The sequence below is a fragment of the Trachypithecus francoisi genome, unplaced genomic scaffold, assembly GCF_009764315.1.
Source record: "Trachypithecus francoisi isolate TF-2019V2 unplaced genomic scaffold, Tfra_2.0 Lachesis_group3, whole genome shotgun sequence".
NCBI classification, from domain to species: domain Eukaryota; kingdom Metazoa; phylum Chordata; class Mammalia; order Primates; family Cercopithecidae; genus Trachypithecus; species Trachypithecus francoisi.
Window position 1 is genome coordinate 24,031,451 of NW_022681468.1, and position 21,085 is coordinate 24,052,535.

At 38.1% G+C, this 21,085-nt stretch overlaps 1 non-coding gene across 1 annotated transcript; it reads right to left on the reverse strand.

The window, feature by feature from the left end:
- Positions 1-17,502: 17,502 nt before the first annotated feature.
- LOC117071711 lies at positions 17,503-17,564 on the reverse strand. The gene has a single exon (XR_004432461.1). It is a non-coding gene; the product is annotated as a U7 small nuclear RNA (small nuclear RNA).
- Positions 17,565-21,085: the final 3,521 nt, after the last annotated feature.

The following is a 21,085-nucleotide window of genomic DNA, read 5'->3' on the forward strand; positions in this document are numbered from 1 at the left end:
ATATCCTAGTAATAATTAAATTACATAAAAGGTAGACTTCAGTTTTGAAATATTTGGGAAAAATGAAGCATATCTGAAGGAAAACAAATTTTCAGGAGATTTACTCAAGAAAATTGCTATGGTCACACATGGTTTCTGGCATGCCAAAACCATCTTGATGAGTTAATTTACTTAAGATTTGTGTCTTTCTGAATATCATAAGTTTGCAGTTAGGCAAAAAGAAAAAGGTAGATGGTGATATAGATAGCCTCAGATGCACGTGTAAGCTTTAAAACATGTTCTTTCTACATTTTGATATAGGTAGCCAAGGTATCAAGTTGCAAAATAACTTTTTCAGTTATGTGATCTATGGACCCTATGGCTGGCAGCAGATGAAAATGTGAAGTCCAGAGTTTCAAATCATGTCAGATGAAGAATCAATAGTGCAAGCTTTTGTAGAATAGGTGACAACTTTCAGATACTCTTCCTTAAAAATTACAGTAAAAGAAAGCTGATTATCATGGGATATTCAAGTAAGGTTGAGTAAGAAATATTTGTGTTTGTTTCTGCTTGCTGAAACTGAAAACACCAAGGATTTCATTATAATTTGCCTAATTCCTCATTCTGTTTGATAATAATACCTAGAAACAACCTTTGTTAATATTTCTGTCAATTATGCAGACAGTGGTAACCACATATTATCATATTTCTCCAGTTAATTCACTTTATGAGAGAGAAAACATTCACTAGACATTTAATTTTCAGAAGTTCTTCCAAGTTAATATTGAAGGTTCTTATACTAATCAGTTGCTGAACATATTCTATGGCAGTTCTTTTATGCCAAAGGCACAAAAATTCTCAAAAGCTACAAGATGTTAAAACTGTTTTTTTTTTTCCAATACTTGCATTTTGTAGATCAGGACAAGTCATCACTTTTAGCACGTGTTACTTGGCACTTAAAAAATGTTCCTCAGTGCTCTGGGAAAATAATAACTAAATATTTTTAAAAATCTAAAAACTTCCCCAAAATCTTCTTGTGGCCCATCTTATTATTTTTTTAAAAAAATAAGATGACCATACTATCCTAAGGGAAAGCATTTTCTAGTAATTCATTTTTTTGCTAAAGTGGATACTGTTTAAATAGTCCTTCTAAAAACATAGCAAGCAGATTGTTGTTTCTATAGCAGTAACAGTACTATTTCAAGTTAAATAAAAATTAAATGTGTTCTAAATGATAGGGCACAGCTTATTTTACGTGGCTTGACTCTCAAGGTGTATGATGAGACTTGTTAAGGCTAGCTTCCAAAGACACAGTTATTTAAAGGAAACTGGTTAGATGGAGACAATATTCAAAAAAGTTCAGCATTATGTACTTATTCATTCATTCATTCAATAAGTAAGGCCTTCAGTTGTTCTTCTAAGAGTGGGTGGACGCTTTTTCTTCTTGACACTTACATTCTAGTAAGGAAGAAAGAAAAAATAAAAAGTCAAAGAAACAAATTCTTAAATATATAATGCCAAGTAGCAATAAACAGTAGGAAGAATAGAGAATGAATAAGAATAGTGAATAGAGATTCAACATAAGTGACTATCTGTGACCAAATGGATAAGGAAAGTAGTCGCTATGTGAGCAGAGACATATATGTGGCAAGAAGGTGAGACATGTTTTTCTAGGGAGAAATAAGTTGAAAATATGCTTAACATGTTTGAGAAAAAGCAAAGAGGCCAAAATAGTTAAAACATGTCAAGAGAAAAGAGAAAAATAAGGCATAAAGTTTGAAGGCAGCACAAACCAGATCATATAGAAGAGAGTAGTTCATGGAAAGGAGTTGGAGCAATTTAAGAGATTTAGAAACAAGACTTATATTAAAATAATCACACTGACTAATGTATGGAAGAATATGCTATGGGTAGAAACAAATATGGCAGAAGTAGGACAAACTAGGAGACGATTACATAATCAAGGCAAAAGATGAGGGATGGTGGCTTGATCAGAGGTAGTAGCAGTGAAGCAAAGAAAATATATCTGGGATATATTTTCAATGTGGTGTCATTTTCTAAAATTGAAAACACTTGGAAAATAACAGCGATGAGTGCAAAGGTCAAACTTTAGGCAAAAGCCATATTAAGGTTATGATCGTTAAGATAGATACCTATTAGACATTTGAGTAAGAACGTAAACTATATAGATAGATATTTAAGTATAGAAGAGAATTCCATGCAATAAATTAAAATTTTGAAGTCTTGAATATTTTTAAAGCCACACATTTCAGGAAAATGAATGAAAAGAGACAGAAAGATGTCTAAGTTGGGAGCCCTGGAGCACTGCAACATTCAAAGACTGCAAAGAGAAGGAGGGCTCTTCAAAGGATTGATATAGAAAAGTCAGTGAGATTGGAGGAAAGCCATGAGAATGTGGTGAACCTAAAATCATGTTTAAAAAAGTTAGTGTTTAAACAAGGATACCCTGAATAACTGCTGAAGAAATGTCAAGTAACATGTCCTGTGAATTGGTCACTGGGTCACTGGGCTTGGCAGCATGGAGGCATTAATGAGGTGATTTTTCTTGGAGTTTAGTGGGAAGAAAAATCAGACTGAAGCAGTCATCCAAAAAGCTGAAGAGTGAAACATTCAAAGTACATTTGTATTTTGAAACATTAGACTGTTCAAAGTACGTCCGAAACACAGCAATTGCAAATAGCATGTTATCATTAAAAACATGAGCCTTTAATATAACATAAAACAGTTTCCTTTTTTTAAGTTTTCAATAATCAACCAGGAAAATGATTATAATATTAAATATGTTATGATGACTTTTGACCAAGAAAAATAAGCTCATATGAAATTGTAATTGATTTTAGGAATGCCAAATTCAATCTTTAATCATGAAATAAGATAACACAGAGATGAAAGTTTAATTTAAGAATATTTTGAATAACTTTTATACATCATACATGACCAGATCCTTTAGGGAATGAACTATATGAACAGTCTCTTTCCTTTTGCAATAATGTCTTCACTGTCTTCAAAAATTCAGTCTTTATGTTTCTTATGGTTGAAATATAAAGACTTTTAAATTTAAAATTACTTAGTCTTGGAATTGGCTTTTTTCATGGCCTAACCCAACAAAGATTTTAATATTTTTCTCAAAATGTATCTACTCCTTGATCAAACTAGCCCTTCTTTCTGGGCTAGTATGAAGGTCTTTCCTACCGTAATATTCATGAGGACATAGACTGTCCGTAGAATTCAAATTCAGATTTCTTCTTCCTGACAGTTTCCATAATATTCATAGTCACGAGCTTTTGCTTCTGTTCTATTGAGCTTCGCTGTACGGTTCTTCATATTATCCTGCCACATTACTCTGTATGCCAGCATGCCTTGCTTCCTACCAGGGTGCAAGTCCTTCACTACATAAGTCTATGTTCTGTTCAACCTTGCAACTTGATATTACTAGCTGACTCAATAGCCTACTTAGCACATAAGTACCTGAAAATGTTGTAAGAAGTATTTAATTATTTGTCTTGTGAATTCCTCAAGTGGCAGAAAAAGTAATGTGCCTACTCATAATTTATTTGTTCCAATGGTCATAATAAATTTAGTAGTTTATTTTTAATTTAATACTATTAAATTGCTATTTATATTTTTTTGGAGTATTTCCATATAGCCCAGAACAATACTGATAAAGTGCATTAAATGGAGAAATTGTGGAGTCTCTGCTTTTGCTGATTTTCTTAGTATTTAAATATTTGTTGTTTCTTAATCTATATTTTCACATTTAGTTTTCTTATTTTCTCATATAGATATTAAAATGTTTAAGATATTATTTATTCAATAGCAATAGTAGTGATTAAAAACAGATTATTTCCAATTTAATATCTGTCAGATAAATGAAGAATCATGTAAGAAATAGCTGAAATCACAATTGAACTACTATGCTATAGGTTAGTACAAATGAAATTCCAAAAAAAAAGTATGCCTGCCCTCACGAAGCATAAATTTATGTTGGAAAATTAAAATATTGTAGTTGGATAGAAATTTGCTCATAAAAATCAGATAAACAAATACAACATTTTTATCTTCAGAAATCTTCCTAATTGCTAGGAGGCAGTAAACTAGAATAGTATTTGAAGAATCAATTACTGATATCTCAATTTTTCCTGATTTACATAGCATCATTTGAGTAAATATCCTGTCTCTTCAAAGGCAAATCTCATGATGTGGCTGAAGTTGTCCACTGCTTTCTCTTTTCTTCTCAAAGATGGATTCTGGACCAAAGAGGAAATATGGTTGCCCCGGGATTTAAAAAGCAGAGTTCAGGGGTGAAGGTGAGGACTCTTTCTGATACCAGTCCTTATGTGAGTCAATCAGCTCTCCAGTGAAACTCTTTTGATCCTCCTACACGTGTGTGAGATGACCCCCAGATGTCACTGGCCTTCTTGATGACTGACGTGCTAACGTTCACTCTCGGTGACATGCAGCCCGTGATCTCCATGGTGAGAGAATAACCCAGTGCACAGCCCACTTCCCCTTGCTGACTGATTCATTTCAACTCTCGCTGGCACTGCATCACTTCAAGGTCTGACCGTGGTTCCCATTAAATCTTAAACCTTGATGGCTCACCCTACAGCTTTAGGACAAAAGCCTGCTTTGTCTCTCTGCAAACATATCCCTTCTGGACACGGACACCTCTCAACTACTCATTAATCAGTTACTTTACACTTTCCCCATCTCTCTGCAAACATATCCCTTCCGGACTCCCACATCCCCTCAACTACCCATTAATCAGCTACTTTACACTTCCCCCACGGGGAATGTGGATATTGTGGTTTCCTTCCATGCACATAGGAACCACCGTCGGGCAAGAAATGGTACCTCAGTCCATCTCATCACTCTAACACGCCTGCACTCTTTGTGCTAGTAGGTTGCCACACAGCTCCCCATAGAGCGGGATTATCTTCAGAGTTCAAAATAGGACTCAGGACAAAATCTCCCATGTTTTTCAACCAACATATCTAACACAACTCTTCTTCAGAAATTTAAAACCAAAGAAGTGAAATCAAATGTGCCTCACGGTTGCTTCTTCAACCTCTATTCTATCTGTTTCTCACAGTTCTCTGTGGCTGGAGGGCAGGCTTTATATATTTTTCCTGATCTGGAAGAAAATTTCGATACATTATACTCATTCACCCCTTCCTAGGTGGCTTTTACTTTCTTTTCCTGTGAGAATACTGGTCAGGATGCTGGAGAAATACAAACTCCCCAAATGAAGAAAAAACAAAAACAATGTTTCTCTATATAAGAAGACTATGATGAGAATGAATTCAAGAACATAACTCTCTTCAGGGTATAGTATTCTGAATTGAATATATTTATATCTCATTTATTATGCTTAATTTTTTATTATATTTTATTTGTTTGCATTTGCTATTTTGTGCCATACATCTAGATTTTACCGCTTTTCTTTTCTTTTCTTTTCTTTTTTCTTTTCTTTCTTTTCTTTTCGAGAGGGAGTCTCACTCGGTGGCCCAGGCTGGAGTGCAATGGCGCGAACTGGGCTCACTGCAATCTCCTCCTCCCAGGTTCAGGCCATTCTCCTGTCTCAGCCTCCACAGTAGCTGGGACTACAGGCGCCTGCCACCACCATGCCCGGCTAAGTTTTTTGTATTTTTAGTAGAGACGAGGTTTCACTGTGTTAGTCAGGATGGTCTTGATCTCCTGACCTCGTGATCTGCCCGCCTCGGTCTCCCAAAGTGCTGGGATTACAGGCGTGAGCCACCGTGCCCGGCCTTTTTTTTTTTTTTCTTTTAATCTCTGATTGCTAGAATATTTTTCTGAAAAAAAAAAAAAATAGGGTCAAATCAAAAGAATTCAACGGTTCTTTTATAGACCTGTTAATCTAAAGCTATACTGTGAATAATTTTATGTCTAGATTATTATTTTCCTAGGTGTGGTCTATGGACCTATCTGCTATAAATATTTAATTGGAGATTAATTTTAGCTACCTGTGACAAGGCCATGGTGCTTACGTTTTCCAGGTATTATCAAGATTTATATACATAGAGTAGCAACTATTATATTTTAGCTTGTTTTACAAATTATACTAATTAGAGGGTGGAAGCAATGTAATTTTAAAATGGAATATTGGCAGGTTAATATTTGCATTCTGTTATTAAATACTTATTCTATATATGTTTAAAATACAGAGTAGAGCTGATGAACTGTACATCATACAGAAAAGAAAAAATTGCTAGTTTTCTTCTAAATTCAACATAATTATATCTTTACTCATCATTCAGCTTCAAAGCTAAGTGTCAGGTTTCCAAAAGACAAAAATAGCTAATTTATTCTGCATTGAAAAGTTTTGGATTTTTCTGAAATATGAAAAAAGTGTGTTAATTATTAGAATTACTTGAAGGTGAAGGAATTGAGTTCTTTCCAGTTTTATGATTTTATAAGATTGTAAAATCATTTGATTGATTGTGGTTTCTTTAATAGTTGTAATATCCAAAGTGATTGATATCCATAGAGTATCTTCTATGTAGGAGGAAGGCATTATTTTTAATATCATTATTACCATCTGTAATACTAAACTGCCATTTCTTTTTCGGTTCTCTGCTAGGCATTGTATTAAGGTTATTATATCAAGTTCTAGTAACATCCTTATCAAAGTTTTAAAAATGTATCCTCCCATTCTATGGATTAGAAAAGTGAATCTCAGAGAAATGAAACTACCTAAAATTCTTCATTTAGTGAACAACAGCTAGTTAAGATTTCAATCTAATTTACATGTCTGACTTGAAAACCTATGTCGTCCTAGATATACGTTGTCATATGGCTAGAATAATCCATGAAAAAAATTTTCAAGGGTATATCATAATGTTTTAGACATTCTATATTAAACCAGTTAATAGGCCTAGTCTATAAAAATGAACTTCTCAGTTGAAAAAGTTTGGGAATATATGTGTATTTCAAAGACATCAAACCAAGGGGACCCTTGGGAGGTTGAGGGTTTAAACAAAGCCAAACAGAGAGTGATGACATCAGCAGGTCTTATTGGGCATTCACTCTTGGTCTATGAAGCTTTCTCTGAACACTGTCTCCTCCCTTACCCCAAGAACAGCTGATCCCCCTTTTGTGTCTGTCAATTATCTGTTTTTCTTTTTTAATTTTTTTTTCCGCGCTTGTCTCTCTCCATTGCAGTTCCTTGTGTTGTAATAACGTAACTAAATTATTAGCCAATTGCTATTTACTTCTCCTACTATTTACTTTAATTTCCTGGCCCTGCCCTTTATCCTTCAACCTTAATTAAAAGCTAGTTTCTTTCTGGAGTTTGAGTATCATAAACCAAATCCTAAATATGCCCAAGAGGAACACATAATGAGCAGAGAAAGCTGCTTTATCAAATTTGGGCCATTGAAAGCAGGAAAGGTGGGCAATTTAATAAAATCTGTGTAGATGAATTTTCATACTGGAGAGGAATAAATGTTTCCTCAATGACCTGTAGGGCTAGATGAACAACAGAGTAATTGATTGATCTGCCTCTTCCCAACCTATTAGCACTGTTTAAGTTTTCCACAGCAAGATAGTCACAACTCCAGGTAAACCTGTGATTTGGTGGAGCTAGGTAAATGGGCACTATTGATACAGAGCAGGTTCTTGGCTTCACTCAGGAAGGAATTCAAAAGTAAGCCAGTGGTGGACGAAAGCAGTTTTATTAAAGTGGCAGAATTACAGTTCTGTGACTACTCCTTGCAGAGTAGGGTTAGTCCATAGTCGGTGCACTGAGGGTAGCAGCCTATGGGTTATTGGGTAGCTAGATTTATATCCACTTTCAATTACATCTAAATTAAGGGACAGGTTATTCAGAAATCTCTAGAAAATGGGCATTAACTTCCACATGTTGCCATGGTATTTGTAAACTGATGCTGGTGGGAATGTCTTATGCTGATTGGTAGTGAGAGCAACTAGAGATTGCTTTCAGCACCACTTGCCAGTTCTGGCTGGTTTCCAGTCTGGTAGGAAACTGAGTCCTCCCCGTCTCAGACCTCATTCCCCACTCAGAAATTGGATATACCTTCTTAATTTTAAAGGGATTGGAAAAAGGTTCAGGTCCATCTTCTGTAACTGCTTCCTAATGATTTTATGGCTGTAGGCTATGCCTAGCAGTAGATGAGTAAAAATCTCTGCACATCTGATCCAAGGGACCCAAATGCAGGATGCTTTTTATTCTCCAGATCAGAAGGTAGGATGGGTTGGAAGGCTTCTACCGGCATCGTTTTTACATGGAATTATACTATATGGAAGACACAAACTTTACTAAGAGGCTAAACAAGCAAGGGCCAACAATTAATAATAATAAGATATCTAGTAGAGGTACTAGGAAAGGAAAAAACCAGGTGAGACTTAGGAAGGCATTTATAATAGTCAATCAGATATAGTTGGGATCAGTGACCTGGTTATATCTATGTAAACAGGTAGCTTGTGTGTGTATTTTTTGGATATTAATCTCAACTTACCTAGAATTACTAATAAATATGCATCAAGTTTTATTAATAACTGCACAGACTCCACCTTATTCAGCTAGTAAGTAATCCAATGCTAGTCTGTTATTAAGGATTACATTTGCCAGAGGGTGTAGGGACTCTTGAATTCTTTTTAACACCTGATTTGTGTTGGTAGCCAATGATTCTAGGATTTGAGTCAAGTTCTTTAATGTTGACTCATGGATAGCAAATCCACCCCAAGGAGGTTGCTAGTACTATTGCCACCCAGATTCCCATCAGAATTAATTCTGACAAGACTGGGTGTGCTCAGGGTGGGACGGCCATAGATCTGACAGAATGAATTATGTTGCTTAATTTTTTCTGATACTCCTGCGTCTCACGGGGTTATAGAGGGTGAATTCCAATGGTGCAAAAGTGGCCAATATACATTCACTCCTATTCCGATTTTGATATATAAGGAAAAGCTATCCCTAAAAGGATAGGTGGCTCCTCAGTAATTCAGAAGTAGTTGTAGAGTGAAATTTCTTCCCACTCGTGGCCACAAACAAAAACGAGCCCTATTAGGGCACAAATTGAGGCCCTACAGAAATGTGATGTCCATCCTTTGCTGCCAAGTTGGGTATACAGAAATATTTTTTCCTTACTCCAATGAGCTGGTTAAACAGTCCTTGTTTTCCAGAGAGGGCTACATTCTCACATTGCCAGATTAGGTGGTTGTTTTGTTCTTGCACTTTCTGATCCAGCAGAAGGCATCACATATAGTTTCCTCTCTTACAAATGGAATCCCATTTATCTCACTGTGGTTTGGGAACTGTGACTAGAGCTGGATCGGAGCATCACAGGGAAACCCTCCTTTTTATATTATCAGCACAATCATGGGCGCAAAACTTAGTATCATTAGCACACTGGAGATATACATACCCAACTTCTCAGGTGGACTCCATTAAGTTGGAGAGAGCTCCACCTAACAAGTAGCGGGGTCTAAATACTTTGAGATCACTATGGTTTGTTAGGAAGTCTGGGCACATGACTGTAGAATTTTTCTGGATGTGCTAGATGGTGGAGCTCTCTATCCTGGGGATGTGGATGACAAATACAGTAACCATTAAGATGATTCCCTGACACTATAATTTTTGAAATATTTACTATGAAGTTTTGTTTTCACTCACACTGGATTATGTTAATCAGGAGAACAAACATTAGTCACAGGGACAGTATGGTGTCTGGTTGGGCCTTAGAGTCGCCTCTACACCCAACAAAGACAAAGGAGGTTTTTCCAAGGAGAAAGCAGTTGGCCAAAGCAATAGAAAAGAAGTATCAGGAAGAGAAAATTCACATTTCACAGCACCATGTTAGATAGCGTCTCACTCTTTTGCCCAGGTTGGAGTGCAGTGGCACGATCTCGGCTCATTGAGAGCTCCACTTCCTGGGTTCAAGCGATTCTCCCGCCTCAGCCTCCTGAGTAGCTGGGACTACAGGTGCCCACCACCACGCCTGGCTAATCTATTTATTTATTTTGTATTTTTAGTAGAAATGGGGTGTCACCGTGTTAGCCAGGATGGTCTCAATCTCCTGACCTCGTGATCCTCCCGCCTTGGCCTCCCAAAGTGCTGGGATTACAGGCGTGAGCTACTGTACCCGGCTGAGTGTTGATTCTTTTAAATGAGTAGCCGTGGCTCTCCAAAAGTTTGCAGCTGTAGGTCGTAGGTCTTCCTTTTGTGCCTGCAGGTACTCAGAAGGAACAGGTTGAATCCTGGAGAAGGCTATCCAGTGAGTAATTCCCTGGAGTTTAATAGCAGTGGTGGTGCTCAACAACATTCAATAAGGGCCCTTCCATTTTGGTTGTAATTGTTCATCAGAGAATACATTTTTCCACGTTTTTAGTAAGACTAAGTCTCCTGCTTGAACAAGGGAGCTATTCTTTCCTTTGAGTGAGGAAGTAACACTTCATTTCCATATGCCCGAAAGGCTTCTTGAAGCTGGCCTGAATTGATAATATGAGTGAGTATTCTATGAGTGTCTTCATCAAGTAGCAGGTCTAAAGTTAAAAAGGGTCTTCCATAAGCCATTTCAATGGACGAAGCTTTAAGTTGCCCTTTGAAGCCATCCTCTTCCTCGAAAGTGCTATGGGCAGGAGGAAACATCAGGCCTCTGACATCTTTTGCCAGAGTTTTTTAATGTCGTTTTTAGAACATGAATGGCTTTTTCTACCTCACCTAAGGATTGAGACCTCCAGAAGTGAAGACGGTAGGTAATGCCTAAGGCTGAAGAAACCTGCTGGGTCACCTCAGCTGTGAAGGTGGGTCCTTAATCACTTTGCAAACTTTTCAGTAATCCCAAACTGGGGACAATTTTTTTAAAGCAATAATTTGGATACTTCCAGTGCTTTTTCCGTTCCTATGGGGAAAGCTTTTAGACACCCAGTGACAGTGTCTATAAATACTAGCAAATATTTTAGTCCACTGTAAATGGGCATTTGAGTGAAATCTATTTGCCAGTCTTCTCCAGGATATATTCCTTGGTGTGTAAGTTTGAGTAGTGGGCGGGGCATGGGGTGGCTTCCTGGCTTGTTACAGGCACAGGGTTCACAGGCCTTGGTGAAACTTCTCATAGTCTGGAAGAATATTCGAGAATCCCACCCCAAATATGAGGAACCGTGAAAATGCCTAATTAGTTCCCACTGCTCAGCTTTGGGGAGAGTTTGTTGTTTCTAGCAACCACTCTGAGAGATCATTTTATAAGCTTTTCTGTCCTGCCCATTTAATTTCCTCAAGTGTATAGCATGGTGCCACTGGCATGGTCGGAGTTCCTGGTGTTAGTGTAGTAACCTGGAATGCCAGTGTTTCCTTAGCTGTGGCCTTGGCTGCTCTGCCAGGACAATTCCTCTAACAACAGGAGAGTCTCCCTTTTGGTGTTCCCTGCAGTGAATAACTGCTACCTCCTTTTGGAATTGGAAATGTCTAAAAGTTCCAACATCTCAGAGTGGTGTTATCTGAGAGATCTATTAGCTGTTAATAATCCCCTTTTCTTCCATATCACTGCTTGAACATGGAGCACCAGGAATCCATATTTGGAGTCAGTAAACATGTTGACTCTTAAATCTTTTCCCAGTTGGAGGGCCTTAATTAGAGCAATTTTTCTACTTTTTGGGCAGAAGTCTGGGGAGGTAAAGCGTTGGCCTCTGTGAGTTCTTGCTGGCTAACCACAGCATAACCTGCCTTTCTAACTACCACATGAATAAAGCTACTTCTGTCTGTTAACCACTCAACACCAGGGTTGGGCAGGGGTTAATCTTTGAGGTCAGGCCTGCTAGAGGAGGAGGTCCATTCTATGGTTTCCACACAAGAGTGAATGAATTGCGGATCTGTTTCTTGGGATGTGAAATCAGGCAGCAGGGTAGCAGAGTAGACATAATTTAAGAATAACATCTGGGGTGTCAAGCAGAATGGCTTGATATTTGAGTAACTGGCCCCGTTGGACACCGATGTCCTTTCGCCTCTAGGACACCATGTACTTGATTTTCCAGGCTACTGCATAATTTAAATTGTTGTCCCAAGATAAACTTACTTGCTACTTCTACTAATAAAGCAGTGGTGACCACAACTCACAACCCTTCTGGCCATTCAGCCACCACCTGGTTTAGCTATTTAGAAAAGTAAGCTACTTGTCTGGGATTATACCTGAGTCTTTGAGCTATGATACCTAAAGCTCTCCCTTGTTTTTCAGCCACATAGAGGGTGAAAGGCTTTTCTAAATTTGGAAGTCCCAAAGGATGGGCTGTTCCCAACTTTTCTTTTGGAGTTAAAAATGCCTGTTGACAGGTATTATCCCAATTCAAAGACTCATGATCACTGCTTTATAGAGCTTCATAGAGTGGTTTTGGCATGAGCCCAACCCCAGGAATTCAAATCCAATGAATACAGTCATTTCCAAAAAGACTCTTAACTGTTTCTTCATCTGAAGGGGCTAGAGTGCCAGGATAGTATCTTTTCATTTTGAGGCCAAGGTCTTTGTCCCAGGAATGAACATAAACCCCAATATTTAACTTTGGGTATAGAAATTTGAGCCTTGTGTGGGGATAATTAATACCCTTATTTTCCAAGAACATTAAGGACCTGCACTGCATTCGTGTCACAGTCTTCCCTAATAGTGCTGGAAATTAATATGTCATCCACATGTTGCAACAGGGATCCATTAGTTAACAGTAGTTCCCTCAACCCTTTTGCCAATGCATTGCCAAAGAGATGGAAACTGTCCCTAAAACTCTGGGGAAGGACTGTCAAGGTATGCTGAGATGCAGCATGAATGTCTGGATCAATCCATTCAAAAACAAAAATATACTGGGATTCTGGAAGTAAAGGTATGCAAAAGAAGGTATCCTTCAAGTCTAATACTGAGAACCAGTTAGCATCTTCAAGGACTTGGGTCAATATTGTGTAAGGATTAGGAACTATTGGGTGGACTAGCACTGCTGCCTCCTTAGCTTCCCTCAGATCCTGAACTAATCTATAATCCTCATTTGGTTTCTTTACAAACAAAATGGGAGTGTTACATGGGGACTGACAGGATTATAGTAATCTGTACTTTAGAAAATTTGGTATCAGGGACTGGATGCCCTCTTTGCCTCAGGTCTCAAAGGACATTTTTTCCATGAATAATTAACATTGAGTTTTAAAATAATCTGGACTGGGGGTACATTAACAGCTCTACCAGGAACTTCATATTCCAAGCAGAGCTGTTTACTGGAGAAGCAATATGCCATGGAAGAGTCTTTTTTTTTTTTTTTTTTCTGTGTTAAGGCAAGCACTTAGAGCTAGGAGAAGTGTCCCTTCCTGCCCTGTTTTCTTCTGAGGCTCTCCAAATTGAACTATGATCTGTAATTGGGAAAATAATTCTGTTTTCAGTAAGGAGACAGGGCACTCAGGCATAAGCAGAAAACTATGAGAAAATGTATGGTCCCACATGGTGGAATGAAGGGGATAAGTGAATTTCCTAAATTTTGGCTGGCCATCAATCCCTGTTATGGTAAAGGAGTGGGAAGGCAGTGGCCCTAAGTAATGGGTTCGAACTGTGAAAGCTGCTCCCGTATTCAATAACTCAGTATTTTTTACCTTGTCTGTCAAGTATTGCCTGAGGCTCCTATGTGGAGATGGTAATGTATACAGTGAGAGATGTAGGGGAACTCAGGCTCTGACAGTCCTCTGTTTTCTTGGTTATTATGGGTCTGGGTGGCTCAGACTCCCTTTTAAGCCAGAGGTAGTCCTTCCTCCAGTGGCCTTCTTCCTCACAGAAGGCATGCTGATTTTGGTCGAGGGCCCAGTGAGTCGTGGGCTCTCGTCTGGGCGTTCCAGATGCCTATCTTGAAACATATCCTCAGGATGGATAAATCTGAGGTAGCAGAGCGCATAAAGCAACTGCTAAAAATTGCACTGTGGGGTTATTTATTTTGGTTTTTATCTCTTCCTCCGCCCTACCCCTATTGTTGTAAACTCCAAAGGCCGTGCTTAAGAGTTGGCCCATGGGAGTTTGGGGATCCACTGCTGCCTTTTGTAATTTCCTCCTAATGTCAGGGGCAGATTGAGTATTAAAATGTGTGCCCAGGAGAGTTCATCTCTCTGGGGACTCAAGGTCTACATTAGAATACTTCCTGAGTGCCTTAACCAAGCGGCCCAGAAACAGGGCAGGATTTTCATCTCTCCCCTGACTTCTCTAACTTTGTCATAATTAATTGCTTTTCCACACAATTTTTCATGCATTCTACTAAACAAGTTAGCATGTGATTTCGGCGTTTGAGATATAGGGAATCCCTCTGGGAATCCCACTGGTACGCAGATCTGCAACTACATCTCCCCAGTATGATAAATGTCATGGCCTTGGTTGTGAGCGGCCTCTTCATCTGCATTTTTATGGCCAGTGCCTAGAATTTTTTTGTTTCTCTTCTTGGTACAGTAAGTGAATAATAATATTTGCAACCCATGCCAAGGTAAATCAAAGGACATGGTCAATTTAATAAACTCCTCTGTAAATTTCCCTGGATCCTTTGAAAACCAGCCAAATTTCTCCTTGGATAAAGTCAAATTGGACATGGAAAAAGATGCATATACTCTGTGTTCCTCCATCTCCATCGACTACCTCCCACAATGAACACAGCTTCAATTTTAAGGGTTGATATGGGACCCACTCATGGTGGTACTGGTTGGGCTGATTTCCTCAGGCAGTGGGAGCTATGGGCTAGAGCTAGATATGAGGGAGATGGGTGCCTGATCACCTTGGGGTAGAATCCTGTGCAAGATAACTGGTGGGTCCTCTCTCAGAACGAGGGGACTGGGGAATCTTTGAAGGGAGTGTAGTCCTTCTAGGGGGAGCAGCTAGGAGACAGTTATCTAAGATATCTGAGACAACTGCTTGGTGCCTGGGAGTATCATGAGCCAGACCCATCATACAGCTATCCTGTAAGTCAGAATCCTGGTAGAAAGTCATTAAAGCCTGCACATAAGGAACTTTTCCAATTTTCCTTCTCCTTTTAGAGAATAAGTCTAATTGTAAAATAGCATTATAACTTTAAAAACCTTGTTTAGGCCAAATCTCTTGGTGCTCCAATTTGTATTGGACCCAAACAGTGTTGCAACAGAAAATGATTTTGTTTTCCTCTTTAGATCATCTAATTTGAATTTGCTCCAGTTGCCTAAAAGACACACTAGTGGCAAGTCCTCTAAGACACTCGCTGTTGTATCCATATGAAATAAGATTCTCTACAGAAATTTCTTTTTTAGTTTGCATAAGTCTAATGAAAGCCTAATTATTTTCCATGTTTAATTCCCACCTTCTGCAAAGAAAGTGTAAGTATAAGTAAATACAGCTTTACAAAAATGGATTATGCACTATGAGTGGGCAGTAGAATGATGAGTCTAAATGCTACAGAGAGCAAAGCAAACATCTTAGTTTTCACAAAGAGGGACCAAAAGAAACAGAAGGTGATTGTGGAAGGGAAAATGGGAAGGGGTGAACAGCATTGTTCAAGGGGAGACGTTGAAGACCCTGACTTGCCACGGAATTCTCCTAGTAGCAGAGAAACTGAAAAGAAAACCAAAAACCCTGGCCCCTTTAACCAAGATGGGCTTGAATAAGGCAGTTTATTGGACAGAAAGGAAGACAGCACAAGGGAGGCGCCCATAACTAGCTGTTAGAGAAAATCACAACTTCTAACTTCAGGCCAAAAAAAGTGAGACCAAGATTCCCCCAGGGAAATGGGGGAATTCCCCTCAATTCTAGAAGGAATGTCAGTGCTGAAAATCCTGGAGTATCCAGCCAGGTGGACAACAGTACCATTGCCAAAAAATGCAAGGCAACCAAGTAAGAGCGAATGATGGTCTCCTCACCAAAGGCTGAAAACTCCAGAACATCCAGTGGTGGCTGACAGTGAGCCCCAAATGCCAAAGTGGGGTCACAATACAAAATAACTCCAGTGACCTAGAGTCGATACACTGGGGCATCTCTCAAAAATAAAGGTCCTACTTTAAACATTTGTCAAAATATAGCTTGCAGGGGGTGAAAACAAAATTATTGCAAATGAAACACACATCCAGGACAGAAAATAAAATGGCTCGTGGAATAATAAAATGGCATTAGAGAATAAAGGATTGAGGGATGGGGCAAAAGGATGTGCCTCTGTCCAGGGCACCCAAATGATGGGGGACTTTACATTGACCACCTAGACAGAGGTTCTGTTTCCTGGTTCACCTGATATTGAAGGGGGTGGCAGAGAGGACACTCATCTGCAAGAGCCAAAATGGTGCCAACCAGTCTCCAACATGAGAACTGGGTGATGGTCTCCTCAGGTACCCCCCAGCTTGGATAGGCTCAGCTGCCACAGGTAGACCACCGTGCAGACCTATCACCCACCAGCCAGAACAGTGAGTACTCCACAAGGCAGCAGTACTGTGGCCACTTGCCCATTCGCTTGACTCCATTACTTGTCAGGAAAGATGATGGCCCTGAAAAGAGCCTTTGGTTAGTGTTCCAGCTCTTCAGTATTAGAAGCTCTTTGATGTTACATACTCACTACTACAACCCTTGGAGCTTGGGTTGCCATTTGCCTTGCTGTCTCGCTGACCACCACCTATTGCTGACATCTCATCATTTGTCCACTGTCCCTACCTTACTGCCTCTTGCCACCTCTTCTCAAGCTACTGGTTGACTTACTAGTGATGTAGGGCAGCTTCTTGGCTTCACTTAGGAGTGAATTCAAGAGCAAACTCGTGGTAGAAGTAAGTAGCTTTATTGAAGTGGCAGTGTTAACAGTTCTGTGACTACTCATTGCAGAACAGGGCTATCCCATAGACACTGCACTGAGAAAAGGAGCCTGGGGTACTTCTATGGGTTTTAGGTAGCTGTATTTATGCCCACTTTTATTTACATGCAAATTAAGAAATGGGTTATTCAGAAATCTCTAGAAAATGACCGGTAGCTTCTGGGTGTTGCCATGGAATTTGTCAACTGTCGCAGTGCTGGTGGGAATGTCTTACGCTGATGGGGAGCTTTCAGAGCCACTTGTCAGTTTTAGCCAGTTTTCAATCTGGTCCGGGAAATGAGTCCTACTTGTCCCCTACCTCACTATGACATCACCATCACCACAGAGGGAATAAAGGTGAAATTACGTTTTACTTAAAATCAGAAAAATATATTTTATGGTGCATGACTGGCCAGAGAATGTCATAACTGCATTTGCTTACATCTCTATCCCATTCTAGAGACAGAGATCTACTCTAAAACAGACACTGAACCGATCCCAGCAGTTACTATTTGGCCTACATCAGGGTAACGGTCCATTAAATATTTTAGAAAAAATTTGTAGCCAGCCTACTGTTTTATCCGCACATTTATTAAAGAATCATAGTTTTCTGCTTTTATTTAAAAAAATCAAATGAAGTCTCACTCAGAATAATAAAAAGCTGAGAAGAGTGAGTTATTTATTTGGGGATAAGCACACGATTTCTTTTGTTCAATAATTTTTTGGAAGGACTTTCTCGTAAAAACCAGAAAGCCCACTAGACAAATTCTAAAAGAGCTATAACACTCAAAATTTTCTTCAAATTTTGATTGACCGGTAAAAGCAAGTGAATATATACTTTCTTCTACAATCACATGCATCTTTGTTTTAATAGAATAATTTTCAAATAATTTTCAATAATTTTTTTCACAATGAAATCCTGGAATTAAATTCTAATATTTATAGGTAATGAAAGCAATTGAGAAACTCAAGAGAGATTTTGATTCACTGAGGGACAATACTTCTTTATTTGCAGAAGGCTTGGAATAAATATTTAAAAGTACAAAAGTTTTAGTGAGCATTGTTTGAAAATCAATGCTTTTACCTGAGAAAACAATCTGATAATAAATATTATCAGAAAATGTAATGCCTCAGGAGAACAAGATTTTTCTGTTATGCCTCAGTCTCTCCTTTGGCTCACTTTACCATGAGAGTAGAAAGAAATAGATAATATTTTACCTATACCCCAGTTTGAAGAGCAAGAAAATGTAACGATCTGTTTAGTCTAAATCATCAATTCATCAGTACCGTGAGTGATGCATAGTGGGCTTGATTTCCCATGAATGTATTGCCAGAAATAATCAATCAATTACTCAGTATACTAAACATACTCATTTTTGGCAGAGAAAATAATATTTTTTAATAATATTCTATTAGGTGGTATATTTTATAGGATATATTCTGGTATATACTATAGTATATGTACTATAAAATATACTAGTTTCAAGTTTCTCTCAAGATTTAATTTTCGCCCATGATCTTAATGAACATGCATAAAAGCTGTTGTCCATTTCTTTATCACTGGGGGGAAGCAAATAAGGCAACTCTAGAAACAAGACCCAGTGAGAGAAAGCACTTGCTTTTTGCAACAATTGTGTAGCTCTGTCTAGATTAAAAACTCAACATTTTCCCATTCAATCTCTTCAAAGCTACTTGCTCTCCTGTTTCCTCAGGTTAAGTGTGATGAGAAACAGACCCATGGGTTGTGACCTTTTCTAGGATGAAAGATGCCATGACTAAAATATTCTGTGATTAATGTATATTCATTTTGCTTTTGATAGTACTCAGTGTTGATTCAAGTTTTTGAGATAATTAAAAAACCTGACTTGGTGAGTTACTGCTATGTGTAGCTTGAACTGCTGTGATCTCTGGAATATTTTGTGCCCATATGATTTAAGGAGTTGGCTTGAAGTACACGACTTCAGCTCTTTTTCTGTCTCTTATTCCAAAGTTCAGCTAATAAAGAACACCCTGTTTGAGCTTAAGCATAAGACTTTTCTATTCAGGGACTTCTTTAAAAGGCACAAGGCAAGAACAGATGGAGACTAGCTGTTGCCTGGGAGAGGGAGCAGCTCCAATGGTCATCACATGGGTGCAAGGACTTATTTGAGCCCTTACAGTGTGTGTACATCAGAGCCCATCTCTGTGTGGGCGTAAGTTCCCTCATACCTGTCTTTAAAATCCCTACCTCAACTCTCCATCCCCAACCCTCCTAGCACCTCCACATGTTCCGCAACCCGTAAGTTCTCCACATTCCCTTCAACTTACGGATTTTTATGGAGACTTCATCACATAGGCATAATCTATTGTTAACTAAATCTCCAGCCTCTCTCTTCTTCCAAAAGCAGATGAAAAGTGGGGCTGAAAATTCCCAACTTCTAATTGTGGCTTGGCCTTTCTGGTCATGAGCTCCCATCTGAGAGCCCACCAAGAGTCATCAAGAGTCATTAGAACAGAAGACACTCCTACCAATCCCGAAATCCAAAAAAAAATTCTGTAACTCTGTAACAGAAACCTAGGATCAAAGATGAAAAATTTTACCAATGGATTCTTCCCACACCACTATCTGGAAGAGTTTTAAAAGCTATGTTTCAGGAAGCAAAGGCAAAGATCTATCTACCTGCCTATTTATCTGTCTATCATCTGTTCTCTCCCCCTCTCTATCTAAAGAATATATACATATATATACATTCATATGTATATACACAGACACACACACATACATAACATTTCACAGTTACAGAGTTTGATATTAATGTAGTCACTCTAGCTTGATTTTAATTTATTTTAATTAGTGTTAGCTATGGTATTTATGTTTAAATTCTTTTACCATTTACTTATTTTATCTTTATATTTAAAATGGATTTCTTTTAGGCAGCATATAGTTAGGTTTCGCTTTTGTATTCAATCTAAAATTATCTTCCTTTTAATCATGACACATTATTTTCACTTAATCTGTCAAGATTAATATGGTTAAGCATAAAACTGCTGTCTTACTATTTGGTTTTTATTTGTTCTACATAATCTTTTTAAAATGTTTAAAATTTTTTGGCAGTGCACAGTGGCTCACGCCTGTAATCTCAGCACTTTGGGAGGCCAAGGAGTGCGGATCATGAGATCAAGAGATGAAGGCCATCCTGCTCAACATGGTGAAACCCCGTCTCTACTAAAAATACAAACATTAGCTGGGCGTGGTGGTGAGCATCTGTAGTTCCAGCTACTTGGGAGGCTGAGCCAGGAGAATCACTTGAACCCGGAGGCAGAGGTTGCAATGAGCCAAGATCACACCATTGCATTCCAGCCTGGGCGACAGAGCGAGACTCGGTCAAAAAAAGAAAAAAAAAAGTTTTAAATTTTTTAAACGTAAATTTTATTGTGTATATTAAGGTGTACAACATGATGTTATGAGATACAGATAGTAAAATGATTACTATAATGAAGCAGATTAATATATCCATCATCTCACATAGCTGTTCTTTTCTGCGGGAAGAGCAGTTAAAATCTACTTATTTAGCAGAAATCCCTAGTGCAGTACAATTTTATTAACTATTGTCCCCATGTTATGCATTAGATCTCTAGACTTTGTAACCCTATATGATTTTTGTTTCTTTGCTTTTCTCTACTCCTGTCATCTTTGGGATTAATGAAATAAATTTCTGATTCAGTATTTTCTTCTACTAGTTAGTAGTTGTAAATTTTTGTCATGGTGTTTTAGTGTTGCTTCATGGTTTATAGTATACCTCTTGAATTTATCACAATATCCTTTGATAGAATTTTGTATCTTTTTACAGAGAGTGTAAAAAACTTACAACAGGACAAGTTGTAGTCTCCTTTATGACATCTGTGCTATTTTTCTCACAATTTTATTTCTACATATCTTACAAACATTATGATACATTACTATTTTCTCTTTCAACAGTTAGTTATTATGTAGAAATTAAAATTTTATGTCTATATTTATCTGTATCATTTCTGGTGTTCTTTATTCTTTTGTGTAGATTCAGATTTCCATTTGATTTTTTTCTTCTAAATAGACTTTCTTAATATTGCTTATAATTCGATACTATTAAATATTAATATTTAATAATAATAAATTATTTCAGCTTTGATAGTACTACAGGATTTCAGTTTTTTAAATATGTTTTTTCTTTTTACCTTTACTTTTGAAAGCTATTTTTCCTGGGTATAGGATTCTACATTGTCAGTTTTGCTCTTTTATTACTTTAAACATGTTTCTCCATTGTATTCTAGCTTATATTGTTTCTGCCAA